At 45.5% G+C, this 10,793-nt stretch overlaps 1 non-coding gene across 1 annotated transcript; it reads right to left on the reverse strand.

Moving 5' to 3' along the window:
- Window positions 1-2,213: 2,213 nt before the first annotated feature.
- LOC127758260 (small nucleolar RNA R71) lies at window positions 2,214-2,320 on the reverse strand. Its single transcript, XR_008013683.1, has one exon. It is a non-coding gene; the product is annotated as a small nucleolar RNA R71 (small nucleolar RNA).
- Between the last annotated feature and the right edge of the window lie 8,473 nt (window positions 2,321-10,793).

A 10,793-nucleotide genomic window follows, 5' to 3' on the forward strand; every position in this document is an offset into this window, starting at 1 on the left:
TGGTTGGCTTGTGATGGAATTGAACACACACCTCCCCCCCTCTATTCAAAACTCCCAAAATGGTTTTGGGCTGAGCTCGAGGTGCATGGTTTTGCTAGGAGTACCTCAGCCACCATAAGGACCGGTCTTCGGGCCTCTGTTGCAAAGCACTACCGTACTAACCACATGTCTAATGGGTGAGGCTTAACTCGGTGCTCAGTCTAGTCCTGAACAAAAGGACGCAGATAGAGATGGATGAAGTCGTTGCGACGATGGATATCTCTGAGGCAAATGAAGGCTACGCGAGTTGCGGCTCGGTAATCGAGATGTCTAGGCAAATGAAGGCTACTAAAATGTGGAATGGTTGGCCTGGGTTGGCTTGGGGCGAGCTGGGACCCAGGTCGGGTTGCCAGTTCGGTGTGAATCATCGTAGGCCTTGGGTTAAGGCAGGTTCGTGTGGGTTCACGGCCTTGATTAATAATATTGTGTAGCTCTAGGATCATGTTTACAAAATAGCTTTGGGTAACTAAGTGACTTTTAAATGCTGTTTACTGTAAAACCTAACCCAATATTATTACCCCTTGTACTCTCCCTGCATTAATCATACATCTCCCAGTGTGGCTTGCTGAGTACTGTGGTTGTACTCATTCTTGCTCTATCTTTCCCCCTCTTCAGTAAGAGAAGCTTTGGAGAAGAAGTCCTAGTTGGAGTCCTGGCTTATACCCGAGTTGAGCGCCTGTGAAGATGGAGCCGTAGGCCCGCTAGACCGCTGTTGTTTATTTTTTATTGTCAGGCCTGAAGTGCCTCTGTAATTATGTAATTATTATCGATATAATAAAGATGTGCCTTTTGTATCATGTTTGTGCGGTGTACCCCGGCTTTTCCTGGGACGGGGATTAATACACTAGCGTTCAGAAAAAGGAAATTTTTCTGGGCGCGACAGACGTGGTGTCTAGATTACGGGATATCATTATTTGGGGTTATATATTGCGGATGAGAGGTGGGCCACTGATGGTGACAGCTCAGTACGGGTATTACTCCACGCCGGTATATAATCCTAAGTTAATTCCCTGGGGAGGGTATTCCTCCGTATTTAGCCCCGGTTGTATGGTCATGACGGGCTGTCGTAAGGAACTCGGCAGTCAGCGGTGGCTTCTCGAAGTACCAAGAGGGCATCGGATAGAGGGTATTAGCTAGTATATCGGTTAACTAGAATGTATGTATATACTATGTATATTAGAAGTATAGGAATAGATTATCTTCCTCTTTTCTTTCCACTTAGCCTAGATAATATATTATGAGAATGAGTAGTTAATGCTTGTGTGTCACTCTACCCTTGGATTATCTTAACCCCTGCTTAGAATATGATTATCACAAGTAATATATAAATTATTAGTCAAGTTCTCTCTACATGATCTTCCCACGGGATAAAATAAATACGATACCCTTGGAATACTCTCGGGTGAAATGCAACAATGGTACATCCGTGCGCTTGCGGATGAACTCTGTAACCATAATATACCAGAAGTATTTCTGCACCATTACTGGGAATTATATTTCTAGTAATGTCGTTAAGAAATACCAACAAGCATTTCTAGCGCCGTTGCCGGGGAAGATTCATGATAGAGATTACTTGAACTAATATTTTATATTTGCCTCTGTATAATCATTTTCCTTTGTAGGCTAACCTTGGTTGTTTTCACTTTTGTTGTGAAAACAGGGTAGTGCATGATTGGTTTCAACTTGCCAGAAAACTTCAAAGAAAATCCAGAAGCTTTCTTCCGGAGCGTCAGGCGCGAGTCGCTGCCCCACAGAAAACTCTACCGACAGAGAAACTAGCCGTACCAGCGCCACTGACCTTCAAGACTATGGCTAACAAGACTCTCCACGAGTTCGCTGCTCCCTCTGCTGACAATGTGGCCATTGGGCCGCAGGTCAACATAGGGGACGTGGATTTCGACTTGAAATCTAGCCTCATCACGATGGCGCAGGCTAGCCCGTTCTGTGGCAAGTCTAATGAGGATGCCAATGCTTATCTGTAACAGTTCCTGGAGATCTGTAGCACGTACACCATCAAGGGCGTCAGTCCAGACGCCGTTAGGCTGCGGCTGTTTCTGTTCTCCCTTCTCGGGGGAGCGAAGCAGTGGTTCTATGCCAACCGTGTTGCTCTCAACACCTGGGATAAATGCTCTACGGCATTCCTCTCGAAATTCTTCCTGATGGGCAAAACCAATGCCATTCGTGGAAGGATTTCAAGTTTCCAGCAGACAAGGGACGAGTCTATTCCGGAAGCATGGGAACGACTGCAGGAGTACGTAGCCGCCTGTCCTCATCATGAGATGGACAACTGGCTGATCCTACAGAACTTTTATAATGGACTCACCCTGATGTCCCACGTTCACCTGGACGCGGCAGCTGGAGGAGCTTTCTTCTCTAAAACGGTTCAAGGAGCTGTTGATCTAATAGAGAAGATGGTCTCCAACAACATAGGTTGGAGCGAGGAACGACTCCAGACCCGTCAGCGAGGTATGCACACCATCAAGGAGACGGAGTTACTTGCTGCCAAGCTGGACCTCCTCATGAAGCGATTGGACGACCACGAGAAACGGCCACAAGGCACCGTCAAGGCCTTGGACTCTCACGTCACATGTGAGGTCTGCGGTAACACGGGTCATACTGGGAATGACTGCCCGGAAACCCGTGAGGAGGCGATGTACATGGGCAACAACAACGGGTACCGTCCACAAGGAGGTCAAGGGTGGAGCCAACCACACCCATATTATCAAGGAGGTAACAACAACGGTAACTTTTCTAACCATCCCTCCTTGAAGGATCTCGTTTTTGCGTAAGCTAAAACCACCAATGCGCTAAGCAAAAGCTTGCGGCCAATGACAAGGTCCTAGAAAACATAAATGTCAAGTTAGATGGCTTTGCTTCTGCTTTTCAAAATCAACTAAGCTTTAATAAAATGATAGAAACCCAGCTAGCTCAGTTGGCGTCCTTAGTCCCTGCAAATGAAGCTGGGAGGATTCCGGGGCAACCCAACTCCTCCATTAAAAATGTCAAGGCGATCACGACGAGGGGAGGTAAGTCCACTCGTGATCTGCCATATCCTAACCCTGCAGGAACTAATGGGATATCAAAAGAGGCGCCATCTAATGACTCGGTTGACAAGGAAGTTCAGCCAGAAAAGACAGTGCCGCAAGAGTACTGCGACACACGGTTGCTGCCGTTCCCTCAACGGAGTAGGAAACCGTCAGTGGACGAGCAATTCGCTCGTTTTGTTGAAGTAATCCGGAAGATCCACATCAACGTGCCGTTGTTGGACGCCATGCAAGTGCCAACATGCGCCCATTGTCTCAAGGACATACTCAACAACAAGAGACCGCTCCAAACAACGGAGGTGGTCAAGCTGACGGAACAATGCAGCAACGTAATACTCCACAAGCTCCCGGAGAAGAAGAAAGATCCGGGGTGTCCTACGATCACCCGCTCGATCGGGGCACAACAGTTCGACCAGGCCTTGTGCAACCTTGGAGCCAGTGTCAGCGTCATGCCAAAAGACGTCTTCGACAAGCTCAACTTCACGGTGTTGGCACCAACACCAATGCGCCTTCAACTGGCTGATTCGTCAGTCCGTTACCCGGCAGAGATAGCGGAGGATGTGCCAGTCAAGATACGGGATTTCTTCATCCCTGTTGACTTCGTGGTGCTAGACATGGACACGGGAAAAGAGACGCCGCTCATCCTGGGGCACCCTTTCCTTAGCACCGTAGGAGCCAACATTGACGTGGGAACAGAGAGTACCTGTTTCCACATCAACGGGAAGGAAGAGAAGTTTGAGTTTCAACCGAGGATAGAACAATGCTCCATGGTTAGGATAAAGTACGGGCCGAACCCATAGAATATTCAAGAGGTCAAAGTGGAGCCACCCAAAACGGGGTGAAATTCATGCAGAACTTCCTGGAGAAGGAAACAACAATGCCCAAGATTTGTTATTGGAAGACGCCGGTAAAACCACCCATACCGGCCAAGAAGCTAAAGTAGCCGGCTCAGAAGAAGTCGCCGTCCGCACCAAAACAAAAGAAGGTGTGGAGGGAGAAGCCAAAGACGCCCGCTCCATCACCGTCGGAGACAGGTAGAAAATCCGCAAACTGAACTGGAGGGAGGTACAGTCTTGCACGTCGGACTTTAAATGACGCAACCTTCGCCAACAGGTAAATTGGTATGTATCCGCATATTTGCTTTCAACAATTTGAATTTTTGCATCATCACATGCTTGAATTTCAAAGTTGCATTTAGGATTTTTGAATTTTGAGGAAATTCTTCAAATGAAATTTTCACTGCAAACCAAAATAAAATTTTCAATGAAAATTCGCTGTGCCACGACCACACTGACCGTTGGAATACAACGGCCAAAAGTGGGGCTGGTTGGGCCCACCAAGGGTTCGGCCGAACCCACTGGTTCAGCCGAACCATCCAGGCAACGATTCCCTGCCACTTTTGGCAGGGTAACGGCTAGTGGGACCCACATGTCATTTCTAACCGTTGTGGGTACCCTATAAAAGCCAGCCGGCCGAGAGAGGGAATTCCACCCCATTTCAACACATTTTCATTCCCTCTCCAATGTTTGCTCTCAAATTCATTCAAGCCTTGATAGTTTCCCTCAAATTCAAACACTTAGTTGCATATATACAAGTTGCTTTGGTGAAGCTAACCGGCGGGTGAAATTCTTGTCATTCCTAACCCCCGCTGAGTTAGTCCGTTCTTGCTCTATTGTGCAGAATTAGGAGGCGATTGTCTCGTCTGTTCAAAGGGATCCGGCTCTTCATCAAGTCGTCATGACGAGTCTAGTACTCGTTCATCAGCTGATGTCTCGATGGAAGACGCCGAAGCTCCGCGATGACTCCTGAATGACACCGACTGTCACGCCCGGAATTTCTATCCAAAATTCCAAACGCTTACATGTGCGCGAACCCTCGTCCAGGAATCAGCCGAGGCACACAATAACAAATTGATAATAGAGTACAATTATTACTCTAATTAATAAGCGAATAAAATGTCATTACAGAGGTAGATAGTTCCTCTCAATCAATAAAGATCTAAGCAGCGGAAAATAAGATAAACGGCGCAGACGATTCCACTCCATAGGCAGCTTGACCAGGGCTACACCTAACCCTCCACACCATCAGCATCACTGTAGAACTCCTCCTCTGATGAATGATTGCAAGGTGAGTATATGACATACTCAGCAAGCCACGCAGCAAATATGCAAGTGCACAGGATAACAAAGGATGGCATAATAGGGTTTCATTTGCATAAACAGCATTTAATAAACATTTCAGAATTTAGTAAAACAGTTGAGTAATAATTAAACAATATTATTCCAACGCTATACAACATACCCTGTTGCATAGGCCCAACCATTCTGAACAACCAATCCCGGCTGCACAGTTCTATCTCCAAACCAGGAATATACCATTCCAAACCAGGAGCTAATCAAATTATTACCAGTCATAGTATCTTTTATTATGATGAGAGGTATGAGACTAATCACGAAAGACATTGTTAAACCCGCCCATAACCGCGGGCACGGCTATTCGAATAGTTTTACTCTGACCAGAGGTGTACCACTATACCCACAAGACACAGCCCCACGACATGTCACCATGCGCCTTGATACCACCACGGTACCTCAGAAAGGAGCTGTGACAGTACCCCTCGCACAACACAATCCACCACAGCGCACCGTTCCTGGATCATAATCACCCCCTTATAAACAAGGCATGGACTCCCCAGCGACCCCCGTGGGCTTATCTCCGCCACTTCTCAGTCTGGTGCCCCGCAATGAACTATGCTATACAAAAGGTAAAGCCGTTGCCCACGCTGGCTTGTGGTTGGCACGGTTGATGTTTCACAACCGAAACTCGTGAACCGGTCTTTAATTGTCATGAGCACGACCATCAAAACCATGTGCTCACAACCCACCATTAACAGGTTTTAGTTGGCAAATTAATTAATTAACCAATCATGATTAACCATCATGAGTTATCATTAAGCCATCATTAAATAATAGGGAGTCATAAGTTATCCCATTAGTGTGCTGATGTTTCTAAGCATGGCTAAGCAATCACATCTAATATCTAGCTGAACCAATATATAAAGCTCAACTAGTCAATTTATAAGAACCCAAGGTATCAAGGAATAAAGTAATCAAGAACAAAAGGGCTATAACAAACAATAGGTTAATTCCACCCAATGACATTCGAAAATAAATGCAATAGTTGAATAGAAACAATAGTTTTAAACGGGATCAACATGCTCAAAGGGGTTGTTTGGGATCTGTGTGACTTGCCTTGCTGGCCTTGGAACTCTTCAAATTCTTCTCCTGCGAAAACGGACTCTCCGGAAACGTCGGAATCTAGACTAAAAAGAGCAAAACACCAAAACAGCACATAAACAAGCATGAACAGTACATGTGGATATTTTTAACATGTAGATCTCAATTTTAGAAAAATTTAGAGACTTGAACCAACTAAATCCGAGCTAAGATGAATTAGTTATGAATTTTTAAAGATTAAATCGGATTAAAACACTTATATGGATTTTAATTGAATTATGACGCAATAATGAATTATTTTTGAAAAGGAAAAGAGGATTTATTGCGTCAGCGGCTAGGGTTAGCGGTGGACCGGGTGCACGGCGACGGTTCACAGGAACGGACGGCCGAGATCGATCCATCCAAAACGAACGGCCGAGACCGACCGGTCCACGGCCGGACCACGGCGGATGGCATCGATGACGTCGGTGATGACGTCATCTCCGGCGGCGACCGAACCGCGCGAGCTCGCCGGCGAACGACGGCGTGGCGGCGCAAACGGAGAGCACCTACGGGTAGCGGACGGCACGGCGAACTCACCGGCGACCAAAGCGACGGCGGACGATGACCGGACGACGTCGGCGACGAGGAAGAAGCGGCGGCAGCCTTCGGCTTGACGACGGCGACGGAGTTCCGGCGGAGGGGCGGACGAGGACGGCGACGCGACGGCGACCACGACGGCGGCCTTCCCGAGCGACGGCGACGACTGGAGCGACGGCGGCGCACGGCTGGAGCGGCGGCGACGACGGCGGCGCGAGGACTCATGGCGCTAGGGCTCTACGGACGACGAGAGGCAAAGGCGAGGGTGGCGACGGGTAGCGGAGACACCGGGGATCCTTTTATAGGGGCCAGAACACGGCGGCGAAGGCCCACGGCGGCCGGCGACGAGAAGGAAAGTCTAGGGTTCGGAGGAGAGAGACCGATCCGATTCGAGATCGAATCCTCCGCTTTCCAAACGATTTTAGCCGAAGTTCCAAAAGGGAAAAGGTAGAGGAGATCGAGAAGATCATTTCCCCTCTATTGATTTCACCGGAAACGGAAAGGATCGGCCGGATTTGGAAAGAGACGGCGGCGGCGCGGCGCTAGGGTTTCGTGCGGCGGCGGCGCGAGGAAGACGACGAGTCTGACAGGCGGGCCCCACCTGTCAGCGGGCGGACGCGCGCGCGAGCGACGGCTGCGGCTGCGGACTGGGCCGACTTGGGCCGAGGAGGAGAGAGAGAAGGTTTTGGGCCGACTTTCGGCCCAAAGCCAAAAGAGACTTTTAAAAACCTTTTTCCATTTAAATTATTCATGAAATGCAATTCCATTTATTAAAAATACTTCCTTAGCTCAAATAAATCCCATAAAAATCTAGGAATTATAGAATTAAGCAAAGTATTTAATAAAATTTTATCTAGCCCCATTTTATATTGGAATTTATTATTTAAAATTAGATCTTCTCTTCTAGGCTTTTAAAATCAATTCTAATAATTCCAATTAAACAACAATTTATATATTTGAAATTTTTAGGGTGTGACACCGACCTCGACCTTGTCAGTGATCGGGAGAGACAAGCCTACTACATGCTGAGCGACCGGGAGTATGCTCGCATGCGAGAATACTCACCGGAGATGCTAAAAAAGATAGGTATGGATGCTAAATTTCGTGCTATTTGGAAAGCTGTTGGTTGGCAGAGATTTGCCGTGGTAGATGAGCCTGGTTCTTGTTTGCTTACTTTGCAATTTCTGTGCACTTTGAAAGAAATAGAAGATGGAATTTTCTTTCGCTTTTTCCGTGAAGAGTTTACACTTACATGGAAAGGCTTAAGTACACTTCTTGGTTTTCACGATTCCTGTAAAATCGATCTCCAGAAAGGAATTTCTAGGTTCGAGAAAAATAGGTTTTGGGAAGACATTTCTTGTGCTCCAAATTTCAAGAAACCTAGACCGAATGATATCCATAATCCTACACCTAGGCTCATGCACAAATGGGTTGCTATGACTTTGTTTCCTAGAGGTGATCTGAGACCCATTAGGGGAGATGAATTGATTATCATGTTTGCCATGGTTAGAAAGATCAAAATTGCCCCTGTGAAATGTATGATAAGGCAATGGTTAGAAAGCATAAAGTTCTCTGCTCTTGTTTAGTGCACTTATCTGATTACTCGGATAGCAAAAGGGCTAGGGGTCGTTCGCGACGAAATTGCTTTTATCTCAACCGCTCGTCCATGTATTGATGAGACTTATCTACTGCAAGGGCATATTTTGAAACATGGAGTAGATGGATCTTTGATTTACTTTTTCCCCGGTTGTACAAATGAAATCCCGTTGCCAAATGCGGGGTATCATTTGTACAACTGCCATGAACTAACCATTCCCCTGCAGGCCATAGAAGAATCTCGTGCAGGTGGAGCATATAGGGAGACGCGCAACATGACAAGGAACGAACGAGAGAGTTCATCATACTCAACACCCGTACAGATGTATGAGGCAGGTTGGGCACCAACTGGGGATGCACCCGGATGGACCTAAGCTCCACGCCACAGCATCGGAATCTCGGGCTAGGCAAGTGCCAGTGAGGACCGGTGGCGTGCGCCTGATGACATCCAATGGGGGGACAACCAACCTTCCAGATCAAGTGTTGTGCCTCCATCTCCAAGTGAACGGTGCTCAAGTTCCTCTTGTTGGGACTTGGGTGAAATCACTAGGAGAATGGACACCCTTGATATGCAGACGGGGGAGATCCAGTACAACCTCTCAGAACACATAGCACAAACGCAAGAATGGCAACAATCTGCTGATGCTCAGTTCGCCAACTTCAACAACATGATGCAATAACAGCACGATGACCTTCAAGCGTACTTTCACTTTCAGGGGTTCAATCCATATCAAGGACCCTGAGTGAAAGCCAAGCTTTCCAATTGTAACTTGTATCACATTGCATATTTCCCTTTCCAATTGCATATTTGCTTTCCAATTGCATCTTATAAAACTTGACAACAGCATAAAAATTTGCAAAATAGAAAATACCAAAAAAATAGGATAAGTTTGAGTCATGCTAGGTAAGACAAGCTAGTTCTCTTTGTTGAAATGATGAATAGTTGCTCTGTTTTCTATCTCTTGTGTATGGGTTCTTAGGTAAGTGATCTCTCAAAGGTTAAATATGAGAAGCCAATAATTATCCGGGAACCTGAGGTAAATGAGCTGCACTTGCTGATCTAAGTCTAAGTTGTTGCAAGATATGAGATAGTAAATATGAGTTGCTATGATCCTGATACTAGTTTGATTTGAATTCCGGATGTTTTGTTTTTCAAAATGATAAAATTGAGAGTTCCTCATTTTATAAAAATTCCTACCAAAACCAAAAATGTGCTATCATGATTAAACCATATACATTTTGGTTACTTGCCATTCCATTGAACTTTGTCAAACTCTTGTCGTTTGTGTAGATACTTCTCATGCGGTATGATCAATATCAGACACCCACATATATGCACATGCTAAACTCCTACACTGGAGATAAGCAATATTCCATTCCATTTCCATATTACCACCAAAATAAATTCTCCATGCTTTCATGTGCTTTCTTCTCCTAAAAAGAGAAAAGTCCTTTTGAAAAAAAAAGAGGAGGGAAAGGCATGGTTATGAAAAAAAATAAAGTTATGCTCCATCAAGCATGAGCATGATGTTGAAAAAAATGTAATCATGCCCTCTCCTAATCAATAAAAGAAGGATTTTTGGGAGAAGGAAGTAAGTACAAAGGAGAAGCATTTTTCTTTATTTTTCCTCAGATATCACTTCCATCATACACCACACATTTTGCACGATCTTGATCATGAGTATGTTTAGTTATCTGCTTTAGTCTAAATTTTTAACTTAGTAATAAATGTGAATGCAAGTATGCCATGTTTGATCCCTACCGAGCTCCACATATTAAAACCTTAGAGTAGGAATCAAAAAGGCAACAATTGGTGAGGAATTCATTTTGATACACTTGGAGAGACTGAGTGAATCACTTGAGGAACTTGGTTTTCTTTCGTAAAATCATTTGAAAACTTGCAGAATAAGAGTTGAATAAAGATAGGGTGATTGGTGCTCTAATTGCTGTTCTGTCTTTCAACCGCTCAAGGCAAGGAAAAGCAGTGTCTCGTGGGAATCAGGGGTAAGGGTAAGCCACCGTGCCAAAGATTATTTAATATGAGAGAGAGTACATATACCTTGCACCTGTGTCTTCGAGATATGCAACATAGTAGCAACTCCTGATCAACAACAAAGTTTTTGTTTCCTTTCGTCCTTCACTCGGGACGAGCAAAGGTTCAAGCTTGGGGGGTTTTGTTGACGGTCGTTATCGATCAGTTTCAACCGTCAATATTACCAAAATAAAGAACTAGTGATGCTTGCAATACATATATTTGTTAGAATAATAATATTCCACTAGTATTAGGTATACTAACCTT

The sequence above is a fragment of the Oryza glaberrima genome, chromosome 12, assembly GCF_000147395.1.
Source record: "Oryza glaberrima chromosome 12, OglaRS2, whole genome shotgun sequence".
Taxonomy (NCBI): Eukaryota; Viridiplantae; Streptophyta; class Magnoliopsida; order Poales; family Poaceae; genus Oryza; species Oryza glaberrima.